General features: G+C 37.0%; 1 long non-coding RNA gene across 1 annotated transcript; it reads left to right on the top strand.

Moving 5' to 3' along the window:
* Positions 1–173: 173 nt before the first annotated feature.
* On the top strand, positions 174–16,129 carry Gm16294 (predicted gene 16294). Its single transcript, NR_046185.1, has 3 exons — positions 174–245; positions 1,139–1,231; positions 14,836–16,129. It is a non-coding gene; the product is annotated as a predicted gene 16294 (long non-coding RNA).
* The last annotated feature ends 1,898 nt before the right edge of the window (positions 16,130–18,027 follow it).

The raw sequence follows: 18,027 nt of genomic DNA, 5'->3' as shown, positions 1-18,027 counted from the left end.
GGGTTTTCACCAGGTCTTCTGTGTGTATGTTATGACTGATAGGTTGGTGGGTTTGTAGGACTCATAACAGTAGGAGCCTATGTACCTCTGACCCATTTACCTGCCCTTGAAACTCTTTGCTCCTTATTGAGTTGCTTTGTCCAGCCTCAGTATATGCTGTTTGCCTTTCCTTATTGTACCTTGTTTTGTCCAATTTAGCTGTCATCTCTCAGAGGCCTGCTCTTTTCTGAAGGAAAATGGAGGGGGTGAGTCTGGGGGAGAGGGGAGTTATGGGAACTGGGAAGAGTGCAGGGAGGAATATTATGGTGGTGATACACTTAGAGAAAAGAATCTATTTTCAACTAAAAAAAAAATTAAAAGAAACGTCTGCTAAATCACTATTGGCATTGAGAGTGCTCTGAGGATGAAAATTATACTATCTCTAGGAATCTCCATTAGAAATTAGGAAATGGAAAAAAATTAGTATACAAATTAATAATGTTGGTTGGAAGCCACCTATGACTTTTATTTTGCCTTTAAAATGGGTAAAACACTATTCTCCATACTCTGTTTCAAATGGACCCTGCAAAACACACTTTCCTTTAGCTGTGGTGTAGAAGCAGTGTAGGAACATTTGGAAACTATTTTATTTAACAACAATACAGTGTGCTGATAATCTGGAGGATCAAGCCCATCTGGAAGTTTCCCTGATTTGCCAGGTCTTTCCTTTACACTATCAATATTGTGGTAGAGCCACATGCTCCCGAGTACCTACTGGTGCCAGGCACAAGCACTAATAATAGTCAGAATGAGGGAGGTGCAGTAGCAGTGTTCTAAGTCTAGGGACCCCAGCGTTATTTCAAAATGAGCCTTAATTTTAGACATCTCATAGGGTTTACCTATGTCAATCAAGGGACTCACCAATTTAGATGTTATATGTTGGTCACCTATTTAATTAGTAGAAATCTGTTCAATCATTAGATTGCAACACTGCTCTGCCTGAATACCTTATCAAATTATTAGTTTATAATTTGATGTCTTACTAGCCTGAGCATTTGAGAAATATTTCTTTCTTTTAATATAATTAGTTAGAGGTGAAGAAACTGAAGCATTCTCAGAGTAATTACAAAGACTGATTTTACTAATCTTTTTTGCCTAGTAACCAAATGTAAAGTGAAACAAACGCTTTTCTCAAGTGATAATTTCTGGTGGAATCAAGACGACTGTGGTTTGTCTTCCCACACCTACCAAGGTAACTGACTCAGAACATAAGGAAGGGACTTGGGTATGCCCATTTGCCAACGGGGTCTGCATTTCCTGCTTGAAATCCTTGTCACCTTTCTCAAATGAGCAATTTGTCCTGGAAGTATACGCATTGCACATAGCATTTGTGAAAAGAACCATACAGGTGTTTTGCTTGTTTGTTTAATTAGGTATAACAGGTAAAAGATCTTGACACTCTTAAAGAAGACAAAAGTGGTTCCTTAATATATCCTATAATTATGTTGTTTTACAAATATTTTCATATTCTGTCATGCTTTAGAAACATTGACTCAATTATGTGGGAAGTTTATAGGGTTAAACGAGCCACTTTGTATGACATCTACATCCTTGGTTTGGATTTTGAAGCTACCCTAGTTTGGATTCCCTGTGCCTTTTAACGCTTGCTTCACAGCAGTTCTCTCTTGAACATCTAGGTTGAGGTTCCTTTGTCTCTTTGTATACTAGAAGAGCTAAGCACATCTGATTCCTGCTGCTATATTTGGTTGAAAAACCACACAACTGCCCTCAAATGGGATTGATCTCTGCCTCTGAGATCACCTTGGCTCATTTGGATCATGCTTGGGTTTAGGCTTCTCTGGCACTGGGATACTCTTGCCTTTCTGGAGTTTCTTTTGCAGCACTTTATCCATTCTCCAATCCTCAGTCTTTGCAATGCTTTCATAACAGATTCTTCTAAACATGGATTCATTAAACATTTATTCAGAGCCAATCCAATTCTGTCAAACAAACTGTGAGTCTGAGACTCCCACAGCTTGCTGACTTTACCAAGGTTAGCCACTTCCATTGTATTATACTGAATACTACCTTTCAATATGTATTCATTTCCAGTCCAAGTTGGTTATATGCAGCTAGAAGTTAAGATACAGGACTTTCTTATTTGGCACCTCTGGGGGCTTAGCTCACTACAAGAGACAGGAAATGTTTAATAAGCTTGTCTGTCGTGTTTATCAGTTGAACTCTTTTCTCAAATTCTGAGGATGTGTTTAGAACTTTACCATGTTTCAAAAATAAATTCAAAACTGAACCCTGAGGATGACCTTTCTATTAATTATCATATTCACCCCCATGTTTCTCTGCTGTGTGTTCACTGTAACTTGCAGAGTGGATTGCTGCCAGCATCTGGATTTTCCACCTTTGCTAACCCTCATTAATCTTTGTGATTATGGTCACCATTTACTAGAAGCTTCTGAAATTATACCACAATTACTAGGAATATTAATTGGCAACTAGATTTTTGATACATTCTATTCCTTTGTTTATTTTAAAAGGTTTCATAATAACAAAATTACTTTCAGGGCAATAACATTTTTTTTTCAGAAAAGTACCCAAATGAGGAGCAAATAAACATATATATATATATATATATAATCAAAAAAGAAATGGTTATATATACACCCTTTGAATTTTTTCTATGCTTAGATTCATAACTTTAACAAAGTTCTGTGCCCTAAGAAAAGGAAGAGAATCATGTGACCATTCAAATATGTGGTAGCAATTCTTCAGAGTATTCCTAAAGAGCACCAAGCCCTAACACATAACCCAGGAATGTAGAGATCTAAGAAGAGGGCACTGCAGGTGGCAGCCAGCAGTGATGAAAGGACAGACACATATTTTCTTTCATTTTCTAAACTCCGGCCAGTGGCAAGCCACTCTTACAGCTTTTACTTACGTTTGTCAGGCCTGATGAGGACATTATGTTCTTGAGAGTGTTCTGAAGGTTGTTCAAAGGCAGAAAATACTCCTAAGTAATGATAAGGATTGTGATGACAAAATATTTACCTTTCTCTTTCATATTTCTCAGAATGTTCTTGAGAGAAATGAAAGAGAAAGAAAAATACACATTTTCCCCCTCAGAATAGGATATTGGATTATTGTTTCATTTGTTTATGTATTTCTGAAACTTCTGTATTCTTGACCAACATATGAAAGAAAAATATATTCTTTAAAAAAATGTTTTTAAATGAAAACATATGCCAAGCATTGGCTCATGATTTTTTAAATAAAGATTAGAAAAGGCATCAGTTCTAAAGGTGTGGGCTGCAGGCACATCTCTGCTTGTAGCCCAAATCTAATCAGAGGCATAAAAAGGGTTTCATTCTTGAGATGATCACAAATCTTTCTGAACTCCACAGTTAGACCTACATGCCACTTGTTAGGAATGAACCAGAAAGGGTAGCTCTGTGTGGTGCAGTCTCCAGGTGGACAGAGGCAGAATTAAATTAACACATAGGAGAACTGCTTCATAGACAAAGCTGACCTGGCAGGAAACAGGTAAGATGTAAGGACAGTAATTCAGTTATCCCAGGTGCAATGTAGAAAAAGACTAAAATTTAGAATGAGCAGGCTGGACTCATGATCAGATATGAACATTACTTACATTGTAGTTCTTTGAAATCTATTTGAAAAAATTGATTTTTTTTTTTGCACAAGAGAGGAGGAGGCAAAAAAGAACAAGTAGTTGTTGACAATCACTAATTATAGGACAGTTTTCCTGAGAACAGGCCAGTTAGATGCATAATATCTCACCTGCATTGGCATGGTGCCTGGCACAATCTGGACTTTCCATACATATTTATTTTTAATGGAATAGTAAATAAATGTCACTTACTTGTTGTTAACAGGTGACCTAGGACCATACACTAAATATCTCAATAGAAATTAGAGTGTAGTTGGTTACAGGATACCCCAAGAGAAGGAAGTAGAAAGGCAATGCCTGAAATATCATTTGGCAGAAGGTTGTAGGCACTGAAGCAGTAACGCAAAGGAATTTCACAGAAAAGAGCAGGCACTTGGGTACTTGGAGGATGTTGGGATACAAGGAAGTATAAAGAAAATAATATCCAAATCAGGAACAAAACACCATGCCTGTCAACAAGGGAGAAAGGCTGTTTTTGAAGGAACTGAAAGGCTAGGGTCAGGCTCTCAGGACTCACGGATGAAAGTTTGACTCTCCCAGGTTGCATTAATCATGACTAGACCTCAGGGAAAGAACTGAACATTACCTTGGGTTTCTACTCTATTTTCTGAAATTAGCATCTTTTGTACATTTCCTTGGAGACATTTAGAACGGATTAGTGCGTGGCTGGAGCAATGGCTCCACATAAGAACGCTGGCTGCTCTTCCAGAGAACCTGGGTTCAATTCTCTGTGTACACATGGTGACTTATAACCATTTGTAACTCCAGTTCCAGGATATCAGGAACACCATGGACACCCGGAACACAAGGAATGTACAGAAAAGCATGTGGGCAGAACACTCATCTACAGGAAATACAGTTTTAAAAAAAAATTTTAAAAGAAAAGTATCTTTACAAATTTTAAGTGGAGAAAGTTAGAGTGGATATGTAAGATAGTGTCTTCCAAAGGAAAGGAAAAATGTAGTTTTTGAGAAGTATCCTAGACTGTGAACATTCAAAACCACTGATGCTATCAGATAACACTGCTCTATTCACATTTAACATCAGTGAGAGAAAGAAATTAACCTGTGTGGCACCCTGCATGACTGCACAAAACACAATATTCTTTACCAAAGTGATGTGAAATATGAAGACCGTGTCTTAGTGTATAGCATAGTATTTACTAAGAAGATTAAGATTATTACACTTTCATTTAACTGATATTACTACAGAACTGTACCTGTTCATGAAATGATATTTAAACAGTGTAAAACTGAAAATAGAATGTGGTTTTCCTTATTTGTCTCATATCATTAAAAGAACATTTAAAAATACCTTATATGCTATTTTATAAATAAACCACACATATAATACATAAATGTTCATTGTATGGACATGAGCAGAATTATGACACAATACATGTTTGAAATTTAATTCCTATGGATAATATTCTTAAAATAATTGTATAAAAGTACAGAATGGTTCATAAAAATCCCCTATATGATGTGACATTCCTTTAACGTGTTATCTGTATTTACCTCTATTATTATGGATAAGAATAAGATTCTAAAGAGATATAAAAGGATATAGATACTTTTGGATACTATAATAAATCCATGATGTTTTGTTTATGTTTAACTTTACTATTTAAATTAGCAAAATATCCCATTATGCAACACTTACAAATATGTTAATACCTTTCAAGTATAAACATAGAACATTCATCACACAGCTATGACTAATTAACAAACATGACCTCCTTATCAGGTAACAACCAATGAGAGAGTTTGAACTCCATCTTACAACTGCAGAAGAGAACTCAGGGGAAAACAGGCAGTAAAAAGGCTGCATCTTCTCTTGAGAATCCAAATCATTTATAGCTGAAAACAGTACTCCGCTTTGCAGGTTAATGCTCTTTCTAAGTCAAAGGAAAACAATGGCTTTCACCTACATCTCAAAGTATTTGTCTCTCATAGTGTTTGGATATTTAGGCAAATCCAAGATACTGTATGATATGAAAGAAGCCTTATTTGTACATGAACAAGGGACAAAAGGATTCAAAAAGAGCTTGAGTCACTGTCTCTGTTGCATTTGCCAAAATGAGGTGTAGAAACACAAAGGCTTAGCAAAGTAGCCAATGAGGCAAAGTAGCCCCTCATGTCTGCAGAACAATCCACTCATTCAGTAGGCCTAGCTTAGTAGCTTTCCTCATTGAGTGTCCAAGTACAAAGAACAGCAAGAGTTTGTATAGAAGTGTATAGCAGCAGGGATAGTGGCATTAATGCCTATACCTTGAAGCAACAGCAATTTAAACCAAGAAGGAACAAAGATTCCTCCACTGGCCATGTACATTTGTGGCTCTAAACTGAGTTCATCACTATCAGGTCATAGTGCTGACAAGTATTTGAAGAAAGCAAGTAAATTTCTGTCCCTTTCCATAAACAAAAATGCCCTAAAAGACTGGCAGTAGATCTGTGGTGAAGAGGAAACTAGATTTCTATGCTTGGAATGATAAAGACTCAGTTGGTTTCCTTACTAGTTGTGAAGAATCTTATGGAACTCAGTGGACTTGGAATCTTAGAAATTACGTCTATATGCCTTCCAGACAGACTTAACTGAGTGGGTAAAATCCATCTTAAACATGGATGGAGCCATCCTATGGGCTGAGAGCCTAGGACAGCAACAAAAACAAATAAACAAACAAACAAACAAACAAACATCAGGAAAAAGAGAAAACCAGAGGAGGCTCATTTATTCATCAGTGTCTGCTCCTTGGCATGATGCCACTAAGCAGACCATGCTCCTGCTCCTATAGAGAGATATGCGACTACATGTACCACCTCCCACAATACAGCATGATAAGCTATCATCTTAATCCACAAGCCACGGTAAACACTTGATAATTTGTGAGAGCATTGCCATAAGAAACTAACCATGCTATACCTAGGCCTTCTGAACTAGTTTGTGGGAGATATATAAATATTGCGGAGGGCTATAAAACAGTGTGAAGCTGCTGACTTAGAATGCTTAATATACTGCTCTAATGGGAGGGGTAGTGACCACAGCTGAGGTAGATGTGCTGATAGAGAAGGCCAGCTCATGAGGTATCATCAGAGCTATTGGACTCCAAGCCATTCATGCTCTGTCTTGGCATGAATCAGGCAATATTGTCTAGTCTAAACACTTGAGTGGGACTGTTTTCAAATGTGGTGGAATAATTTGCTTGTGAAGATGTTTCACGACAATACAACGTTCAGGCTTTTGCATGATTATTGATTACTTCCTTCATCCAGATTTACAGGGAGATGAAGAAGAAAAGGGAGTAGAAATAGATGGAGAATGTGTGGTTTGGTAAGTAAAAGTTGTGCACATAAATGTGACATTTTGCAAGAACCTCTACTGAAGTTGAGTTCTGGGAAGCTGAGGACAAAGTGGCAGTACGAGCTAAAGAGATCAGGACACACCTGAGTTTCATTCCACCCAGGGAAAGAGGAAAACTATAACAGAACAAATTTATATAGTAGTGGTTGAATTGGGTTATGAAATATTTTTTATAAGGCTTCACTGTTAAGAGGTTGTGTTCCCATGGTACTGGTTTCCAGAGATGAAAGGAGACTGAAAAAAATCATGGAGTATAATTTACCAATTTTAGCTGAAACAAGGCAGTATATGATAAGGTCAGCATTCCATACAAGAAGACACCATACAGGCCCCTGCATGACACTGTGACAACTGAAGTCTAAGTTACAGTGGAGATACCAGGATGTTAAAGATGACAGAGAAATGGAACTTTCTCTGAGAAAATCTACATTCCCAGAGTGCATGGCCCAATAGGACCATATGTGTCTCATTCCCAGCAGAGATGAGATCAGGTCTGAGACTGCACAGACTCTGAGAAGGCCAGCTGATTCCACTGGGAGCCGAAAATACTTGACATGGCTTTGCAGGGTTAGGTGTTTTCCCTGCTATACTCTGATCTTGCTTTGTCCTGATCCTGCCTCAGGATGCCCCCATCACCCTTTTGGAATATTTTATGCCATTGTATACTGGAGATGTTTGTAACTATTTTATGTTATCGATGAGCACAGTTAAGCCATTACCTTTTGTTTCAGAAGAAACTTTGGGCATTTATAGATTGTTGTGGGGAATATTAAAGACAATTAGGGACTTTTCAAGTTGGACTGAATGTGTTTTGCTTTCTGAGTTGACCATGAGTTTGTGGGCAGAGGAGAAGGAAGGTACGAATTTAAAATGATATGTTTAGGCATCTGTTTGGTAAGAAGTGGAGGTCTGAGAGTTAAAATCGATTGTTGACTTCACAATATATAAATTCAAAGGAGACAAACTCTTAGTTGTGCCTTTGAGGGATTATCTAATTAGATTACATTAGCCTCCACTCATGTTTATAAGGGTTTATCTTCATTAGTGAGAGCCATTCTAATTATGGGTGGCACCATTCCACGAGCTGGGGTCCCAAACTAAAAGCAAATGAGAAAGCTAGCTGGCCATACACATTCATCACTCTGCTTCTTAACCGGCTGCTTCAGGCCTTTGCCACCATGACTTCCATATCATGCTGGAACAGGCCCTTGAACTGTGAGCCAATATAAACCCTTTATCCTTTATGTTGCTTGTGTGATATTATTTTCTCACTGCAATGGGAACAGTAACTAAGATGTCCATGACCCTGTAAGTGAGCTCAGTAAACTCACTGCTTCACCAAGCTACACTCAGATGAACTTGTTTCTTTGATCTATCATTGGGACCCTATCCAAGGCGCTCTATTCGAAGAGATGTTCATTAAATCTCCTTGGAAATGTCACACAACAAGACACAATAGAGTGCATGCCAACAAGATATTCAGTCACTAAGCTATGCAGCCAACCTCTGTGTATCTGTTCTTAAGTATGACAGCATAATATCATTAGCCCTGACTTTATCCCAGGGGCAGGGGGCAGGTGTAAGAGCAGATAAGACAATGTGTTTCAATGGTCAGAATCCAGGTCCAGAGAAATGTGTTATGAGGAATTGTATTCACTTATAAAGGACATTGGTGATGCTGCTGGAAACAAAAGAAGGGCACATGGCAGCCCCAAGTTATTGGATAATACCTAAAATAAAATTCATCATTACAAGACAACCTGCCACTAGTAAAAGCTATAGGCATGGATCAGATAACTGATTGATTAGCAATCATTCATTATATCTCTATAGTGTGTTTGCACTGATGTGTGTGCACACATGTACTCCCAGCAGCATTTAGCTTTTTCTTATGCCACCTGATTGTCTTTCTTAGGACTCACTTTTTTTGTTTTATGACTTTGAGAAACTAGCACCTTGATGAGGCTAGGGTCTCTTTGATCTTTTGTGCTCTCAGCTATCTTTCTGATTCTGCCTGAAGTTTCTCAATCTAAGTAGATTCAGACAGCCCTCTAATCAAGCAGTAACAAATTCAAATATAATTATGACAAATGCAGGGTCTGGAAACCCTGCCTGGTAATTGACATTGAAAGAGACTTCGAGCTTCTCACAGAATCAAGTCTATTGTAATGGGCATACATTGTAATACCAACTCTGTAATTGTCCACTTCAATTCAGAACTGAGAAATGGATGGCACGCACTGAATTTGCTTTTGGTAAAATGTGTTTTAACTCATTCTACCAAAACTTACATAAAACTAAGTTCTCCAGCTTTCCAGGTGTTTTGAAAAATATCCAATGCTATACTACTGAGTTTTTATCTTGTAGAGAAAAATCCTAACTTGCAGTTATGCAAATAGACACACCCTTCCAGGTACCAGTGTAATGTTGTCCTAGAATTCTATACCTAAACAAAGATTATTATTATTAATTATTATTGTTATTAATTATTATTATCATTATTTTCTGTGAGTAGACAAAGTTACATATAGGTCAACTCTTAAAAACATGGAAACTCAATTCCTCACAATAAAAGTATGACCTGCTTAAAGATTATCTTAGAAGGTATGTTGCCAGCAGATCATACAAAGATCTTTATATGATACAATTGCTTTCATAACAGACTACAGTGCATCAATATTCTGCTTCACCAACTGTATAAACTTCACAGTAGGACCTGTTAACAGTTTCCCTACAAATCTGAGACAGTTGTGGTTACATACAGTAAAACATCCGAGAAGCAGGACATTTTTCTTTGCTCGTATTATATAGAAACATTAGCTTGTTTTCTTTAACTGTTATCACATTTATTTCACGGCTAGTCTCAGAAAATGGGCTAAATCCTTCCTCATGACTCCCACATGATATACAAGCTTGTTTCCAAAGAGCAGAGAAAATTGACTAAGATCCACAAGTAGATGACAGATGGACTCTGTCGCATTGCCAAAGACATGAAATTGCAGGTGACACCTGATATATGATAATAAAGAGCACACATCCAGTAATCAGCCCCTGGCCTTTATGTGTGTGATGTCATCAGCATGCAGGTGGCTTACCTGAGACTCAGAATAAAAGGCTGAGCATTGACAGGGGGCTCACGTGGGGCTACTTTTATCTCCCCATCTGTGTGATCTCCAGGGTGATGAGTTTGGACTATGGCCATTTTCAACTCAATTTTGGTTTCCAAAGTTATCTGAAAGTTGTGTGCAGTTCTTTTTTTGTTTCCCTGCTCTGTTCTTTGTCTTAAAAGAACAATATGAAGCCACTCAGTTGGGTACTTTAGTTATTAAATTACAAGTGTAATAGCAATTTTATATTTGCATTATTTGCAACAGATATTGACAAGAACTGTGAGAAATTAAATGGCATCAATGCTGCATTTAGATTATCCATGCTGTTGGGATCGTAAATTACTAACTCCGTTCGTGGTTTAAATAAAATACGTTTCACGAAATATGTTTGCACATCTTAAAATGCCCAAGAAAGTGGTAAGTTTGTAGCTTATTTGGGGAGAGGTGTCAACCTATTATATGCTTCTACATAGTTCATGTACTGGTCTTTAAAAAATGTAAGAAATTTATTTATTTTGGAGGCTTCACATTAAAGTCACTACTACCCAAGTAGAAAACAGAAAGAATTAAGGAATAAAATTGACCTCAAGATGTAGAACATGTCTGAATTACACCCAGCTTGCTGAATAGCTTGATCTTAATATAAAATAACTATTATACTGGGAGCAGCTGAAGCACCAGCCTGGGGTGCTACGGCATCTGAAGACCATGAACTGTTTTAAACTCATGAGTCCTAGATAGTTGGTCTGTTTCATCCTGGTCACCTGGTCTATAAAAGGAGAACATACAGGCACAATGTTAAGTACTAAATTTTACACAACTATAAATAATAGGAGCAAAATTACACTCAGGCCTCACTAATTTAAAAACAATGTTTTTATTTTTTTATTTTGTTATTTTGTTATATCCCGACAGCAGCCTCTCCCCCAACCTCCCCTTTTTGTCTTTCCCATATACTCCCCCTCATTTTCTCTATAGAAAAGTATGGGGATCCCATAGATATAAACCAGCCATGGCATATCAAGTTTCAGTAGGACTAGGTATCTCCTCATCTATTAAAGCTAGATGAGGCAACTCAGAGGAATAAAGGATCTCAAAGGAATGTGCAGAGTAAGAGACGGCTCCTGATCCCACTGTTAGGAGTTCCACAAGAACATCAAGCTCCAAACTGTAATCTATGTGCAAAGGGTCTAAGTCAGTCCCATAAGCAGACTTCCTGGTTGGCGGTTCAGTATCTGTGAGCACCTATGAACCCAGGTTTGTTGATTCTGTAGGCTTCCTTGTGCTGTCCTTGACCCCCCTGGCTCCTACAATTCTTTCTCACCCTCTTATGAATGCAAACAATGTCCACATACAACAGGGCTGGTTTCTCAGATTGTGTTGCAATTCTGCTTTCTAAGATATGATTGAGTCTTCTGAGAGTCTGAAACAGTAAAGGCAATGTTTGCCTTAGTCTTATAGAATCATCCTGCCTGTGTTCCTCAGATTTCCTGTCATTACACTGAGCACTGATATCAGTAGCTAAGAACATATATTTTGGCTTTTGGATTTGCAGGTTCAAGTCCAAGGTCAGGTGGCATAGGATGAAATAGCATATAATGCAGGTAACATACAGTAAAATATTATGGCTGGGAAACAAAAGAGAAAGCAAACAGGTTAGACTCTACAAAGACATATCTCCATAACTTAAAGACGCTCTGTTAAAAGTTTTCCCTCTCATCAATAATAGCACTCTGGAGACAAAGCCTCTAAGACTTGTGCCTTGGAAGAACATATAGTATCTGTCACAGCACTCTGGTGGAGTCTAAACTGGAATGGTTACTCATATCCTGTGTATACTTCCTCATGATCACCTATCACTAAACAAAGAGACAGCTTGTTGTAGATTGTAAAGAAATATCATGAATTAAATCATTTCTATAATACCAATTATATTGTTTGCTGTTAGATCTATTGCTTTACCTATCATTTGGAGACACATAACTAAATAGATTAGCAAAACATTTGTAACTCAAGGTATCACCCAGCATTTGAGAATTTGTCAGTTACAATGGCAGAAATCCCTATGGCTGAAAACAAGAAAGTCAACTTCTGGGCTGAGCATCTAATCAGAAAATGATCTGTATTTTTAGAATTGTCACTCTTGTATTTAGTCATTTTGTTTGTGTGTGTATAAATCCTAAGACCATATATATATATGGTCTTAGGATTTCTATTGCTGTGATGAAGCACCATGACCAAAAAGAAAGAAGCAGGTTGGGGAGGAAAGGGTTTATTCAGCGTAGACTTCCACATTGCTGTCCATCAACAAACAAAGTCAGGACAGAATCTTAAACAGGGCAGGATTCTGAAAGCAAGAGCTGATTCAGAGGCACGGAGGAGTGCTCTTACTGGCTTACTGGCATGTACCCCAAATATGCTATTATATTGCTAAAACGCACATTTAATTTTTTTAGACAATTTCAATCACATACATGTGTCCTCCATGATCATACATGAGGAACAATGAAGTGAAATTTAAAATATTAATTTATCTATTAGATATAATAACTTTCAAGTTTTCTTTATGATATGTAATATTTAATGTAGTAGAGAATCTCAGTAACTTTATTATGCAGCCATAGGTGAACTGGTTTTGTAGCGACAGTATTTAGCATTTGAGGTGTCACTAGTCATCTTAACTCACTAGTCATTATCAATTGTGAGACTTTAATTTATTTGTTTGTCTGTTGGTGTAATAGCGATGAATTTAAAAATTCAGTAATGGGAAGAAGTCAACAGACTTAATTTCAGAGGACAGTGAGGAGAAATGCCCAGTGCAATAATAAAGGCGAAGGGAATCATTCACTAGTAGTATAAGATTAATCTGGCTTTGCTGAGGCCATTTTGAAACAGGACCTCACTATACAGGCTATAATTGCCAGAAACACACTCACTCTGCTGCCCAGATTGTCCTCAAACTAGCAATCTACCATGTTTCCTGAATGTTAAGGTGACATTACTAGTTGCCACATCAAGCCTAAAAATGTTTTGATTATAAAACTAAAATTTAAGAATTACATAATTTGTTTTATCTTACCCACTGTACATTTATAGAGATAAGTTTATGGGAACTGGATCTTCATTCCATCATGTAGGTCCTGGGGACTGAACTCAGACCACTGGACTTGGCAGTGAACATAACTAGCTGCTGAGCTAACATATTATACCATGGTGGTTTAAGCACTATTTCATAACTTTATTAGAAACAATATGTTAGTGTATTTTACTTTTAGATTTGACTCTTCTCATGTTTAATAAATCTGGCAAAACTAAAGATATGAATATTTTTGGAATATTGTGGGATTCTAGGATTTCCCCTTGATCTATTTCAGATTATATACTAATGACAAATTTATAAATTAATTTTGAATGTGTACATGTAACATATAGGCTTATTGTACTCATTATTGGAAATTAAACATTTTAAAGATTGATGAGACTTTTTTTCCTAGAGTCTATTTGAAACCCTTAAAATGAGCATGGATAAACACAGAAAAAGCAAATAAAACATCTTATGATGTGAAATTCATAGATGAACCAAATTATCTACTTTCAAGAAATCAATGTTATGAAAATCTAGGTAATTACTAGCATTTCTGCTAATAAGTAGAAATGTGCTAGTGTTTAGCTGGCAATGAACCTTCCAAGAATATCAAAGATTTAAGAACATTAAGGGGGAGTGTTTCATGTAGATTTCTACACATATGTAGTTCTTCAACCCAGAGCAATATGATAAATACTTCTGTGAATATGACCAATTCAATCTTATGGTGACCCAGGAAATACTCTATAAATACTGTAGAAACAATGCATGAAGTCACATCAGCAAGCGTATGATATGACTTCTTACCTAGGTAACTTTTTTCACAAGTGGACTCTTAAGAACTTCCTACTGATTTTACTTATCAGTCGAGCAAATCACAGACTTGTCCCTAAATACAAATCAGCTTGCTTCCTACAGACTACCTTGCTCTGGCTTAGTGCATTCTCTAGTATGAAAAGACAAGGCTCCCAGGTGTGAGACTGTGTTTGGTATAAGTTTGAATGGATCATCTGGTCTAATCCCTATCACACATATCTCTTAGATGTATCTATTTCCCAGAGTGAATTTTCAGTACTAGATCCTCCTACCTCTTCAATAGAGACTAGAACCAAATCACATCATTTATTGCTTATTCTTAAATTGCATCAATTTAAAATCATTTGGTGGAATGAGAAAGTAGAAACCACTGTAAGTATATTTATTAATTTGAAAACTAAGTGTTCAAACAACTAGTTCCTAAATTTTAAACAAATGTAAATTGAAATAAAATAAACTATTTTGGAATAAATTAGGTACTTTGAAAAAATGTCTAGGAAAACAAATGTGTATACTTCTTGCTACATATTTGGCATCTGAATTAAATATAATATCTCTAAACTCATATTTTGTCACATATTTCTGTTGGAACACCAAATCTGGCAAATGGGAAGGGAAATATTTCTAGAAAAACATGGAAATAAATTACATGGTCTTACTTTCCCTTAATCATTTTATATTTGGATATAATACAAAATCATATAAGAATATCTTTCTTTGCACATGAGAACTACGTGAGCCCTTCTGTCTTTTATTAACACCCTCCATATCTCTTTGTTCTGCAGATGACTCCTCAAAACTCACATCCTCCATAAATCCATCTCAGATTGATCAGAAAGAGATTAATGATTTCTCCTGGACCCAATTTATCTCAGCCTTGAAGTCTAAGCTCTACTCCCCTTGGTCTTCAACCCTAGCAAAAATTTTACACTTGATTTCTTTCCAACTTGCAAATGATTAGAACTAAATATGAATGCTTTTTCTGTCTCTGTATGCATTGAGCATCATTTAAATTATACTGTGTAAATACTTTCATCTTTTTTCCATAGCATCAAAATATGGACTTTATCAAAATCTTTGAGAGACAGGAATCTTTAGATGTTACATGATCAACTTTATGTAGCAAAACTCTATCAATTTATTTACAAGACAAAAAATCCTTACTGTGAATTAGGAACTCAGTTGAACTATTGAGAATATGAAACTTAGTGATACATGCTCAATGCCCTTAGGATGTTGGATTTACGGATGCCAGGGTACAGTATGTAGTCAATTGTGTATCAGCTTTTATTAGATAATGTTACAGTTACAAACACCCCTGAATGTTACTATTCATCTGTATTTAGCATATTAAATGTACATCAGGTGGCTATGCATTCATTATGGATTTACCCTCTCTATATATTTCCACTGAAAAATCGATTGCTAAAAAGAAGCCTTTTGGTCAAACATGTCATTTTTATATGAAAGAATACAGGTGAAGTGAGAATTTCTGGTTTTGTGAGAGACTTAGTTGTGACATGTGATGCTTCTCTGGAAACTGTCTTATGAGATGTTTTGCTGAGAACAGATGTGGAGTTTTTCTGGAAGCTGCCTGGTGAAAGAGCACGTGATGCTTGAAAAGGGTATAAGAAGAACCCAACAGACAGTGGACAATGTCTCCCATTTGTTCACAGTGCAACTTTTTGCTATTTTCATTGGGCTTTGCTGAGGCTGGGATTTGCTGACAACACTCTTGCATTGGTTCACCTTTCTGATCATCACTTGTCACGACATCATAAAGAGAAATGCACTAAAGAACTCTGGTATCCCAGCTGCTTCCTGCCGCTTCCAAGTACTCCTGTGAATCAGCAATCAGCGGAGTGTTGTGGTTGCTTTTGAATGGAGCCACTGCTGCTGATTCCTGTTTGGTGTCTCTCTAATGGAATGAACTCCTGACAGTGAAGATTGGAATCGTTCTAGAAAACTATTTCTAAACAGGTCAACAACCCCTGTTTCCTATTAACCTTTCTTTTTCTCTAACTGGTAGGTGGTGGACTAGGAGGGAAGTCATTAAAGAACCATAATTAAAGTAAGTTTTGAAAAATCTAAGTCTACATACAAATGATTCCGAAGGTTTCTCTGTCATATATAATTATAGATACATCCATTCAAATTTCATTAACCAAAGTGTGTCATGTAAATGCCAGAAAAGCAAGGAAGTATAGTGATCCCATAGAAATGGGCCGTAAGTGATAGGGCAATAGGTAGAAGCAGATCTCTCATGGGGTGAATTCAAAAAGTGAAAAGTAGAGAACTGTCTTGCAAGCTAAGAACACGAGTTTGATCTCTAGAAAGCTTGGGAAAATGCCAGGCTTGGTGGTGTGCCCTTACTATTGCAATGCTAGGACACAGGGACAGGATATTTGATACTTCCTGGCTGGCCAGATTGGCCTGATTAGTAAGCCCAAGGCCAAGGAGAGGCACTGCTTCAAATGAGGTGACTGGTGTTCCTGAGAATAACACTCAAAAATTTCCTCCAGTTTCCAAACACACATGCACACATGTCCATGAACACCCCACACACATGCACACATACACACACACACACACACAAATATAGCTTATGCTTAAAATTAGAAATAAAAAGCACAGTTTATAATTATTTTGTGTACAAAAATATGTGAGCATATATGAAGTTTGTTCTGAGACACAGAAATGGGGTGATCTTCATAAAACACTTGGAAGTAATAAGAAAAATGTAAACAAATATATGAACTAATTTTGCATATTGAATAAATGTTTGTCAGTGTGATAAGATAAAAATTATATTCTTATATGCCAGGCATAAAAGAAATTATTAAGCAATCAAGAAATCAAGAAACAGAGTGTTGGTGCTGGAGAAATGGCTCATCATTTATGAAATGGAGCACTGTTCCATGAAGATGTGTGAGAGTTGACTGTAGTTAGAGTATTCTGAAGTTAAATTCCAAAAGGCTTTGATCACAAAAGTGAAGAGCAGAGGCCTCATTAAGGTCAATTTCTAGCAGAAAGATGTCTCAACAATACCAATGACTTAGCCTATACTTTCAAAGTATAGAACAAAATCAGAACCAAATTACACGTCATGTCACCTCTCCCCCTAGGCATTGATTTATCTGCTTATATAGTCTTCATTTAATCGATTAAGATAAAAGTCATATATAAACAAAAATGTCAAGATTTGCATTTTCCAATATATAATTACACATCTATTTCTGCTGGAACACTGAATCTCGAAAATAAGATGTGAAATATTTCTAGAAAACTACTAGAATAAGTCAGGGTATTTTATTTTCCTTACTCTTCATATTCTGAGGTAAAAATATAATTATTGAAAAATTTTCCAATTGATGTGGTGAGGTGATGGGGGACATCTCAAGGATAAGTTAGACACCTGAGTAAGGGAGGTACCCAAATATCAATGGGGTGACCTTAGCTGTGACTTACTACACTGGGGATATGGAACCTTATAGCCAGGCAGGAACTCTAGTGGAGCAATAAAGACACTAACCACCCACAAAACTTTCAATCCAAAATTTATCCTGTTTACAAGAAATGCAGGCACTGAGGATAGAGCAGAGACTGAGGAAATGACCAATCAATAACCAGCCCAGCTTGAGAATCATTCCATAGGCAAGCACCAGTTTCTGACACTATTAATAAACTCCTTTATGCTTGCAAACAGGAGCATGTTGTCCTCTGAGAGGCTCCACACCTCAGCTGACTCAGACAGATACAGACACCTACAGCCAAACATTGGATGGAGCTTGGGGAGTCTTAGGGAAGAATAGGAGGAAGGATTGCAGGCCCCAAAGAAGAAAAGAACTCCACAGGAAGAAGAACACAGTCAACTAACCTGGACCTTTGGGTCTCTCAGTGTCTGAACCACCAACCAAAGAGCACACACGGGCTGGACCTAGGCCTCCCTACATATATGTAGATATGCAGCTTGGTCT

This window comes from Mus musculus, chromosome 15 (genome assembly GCF_000001635.26).
Source record: "Mus musculus strain C57BL/6J chromosome 15, GRCm38.p6 C57BL/6J".
NCBI lineage: Eukaryota > Metazoa > Chordata > Mammalia > Rodentia > Muridae > Mus > Mus musculus.
This window is presented reverse-complemented; position numbering and strand designations above follow the sequence as displayed.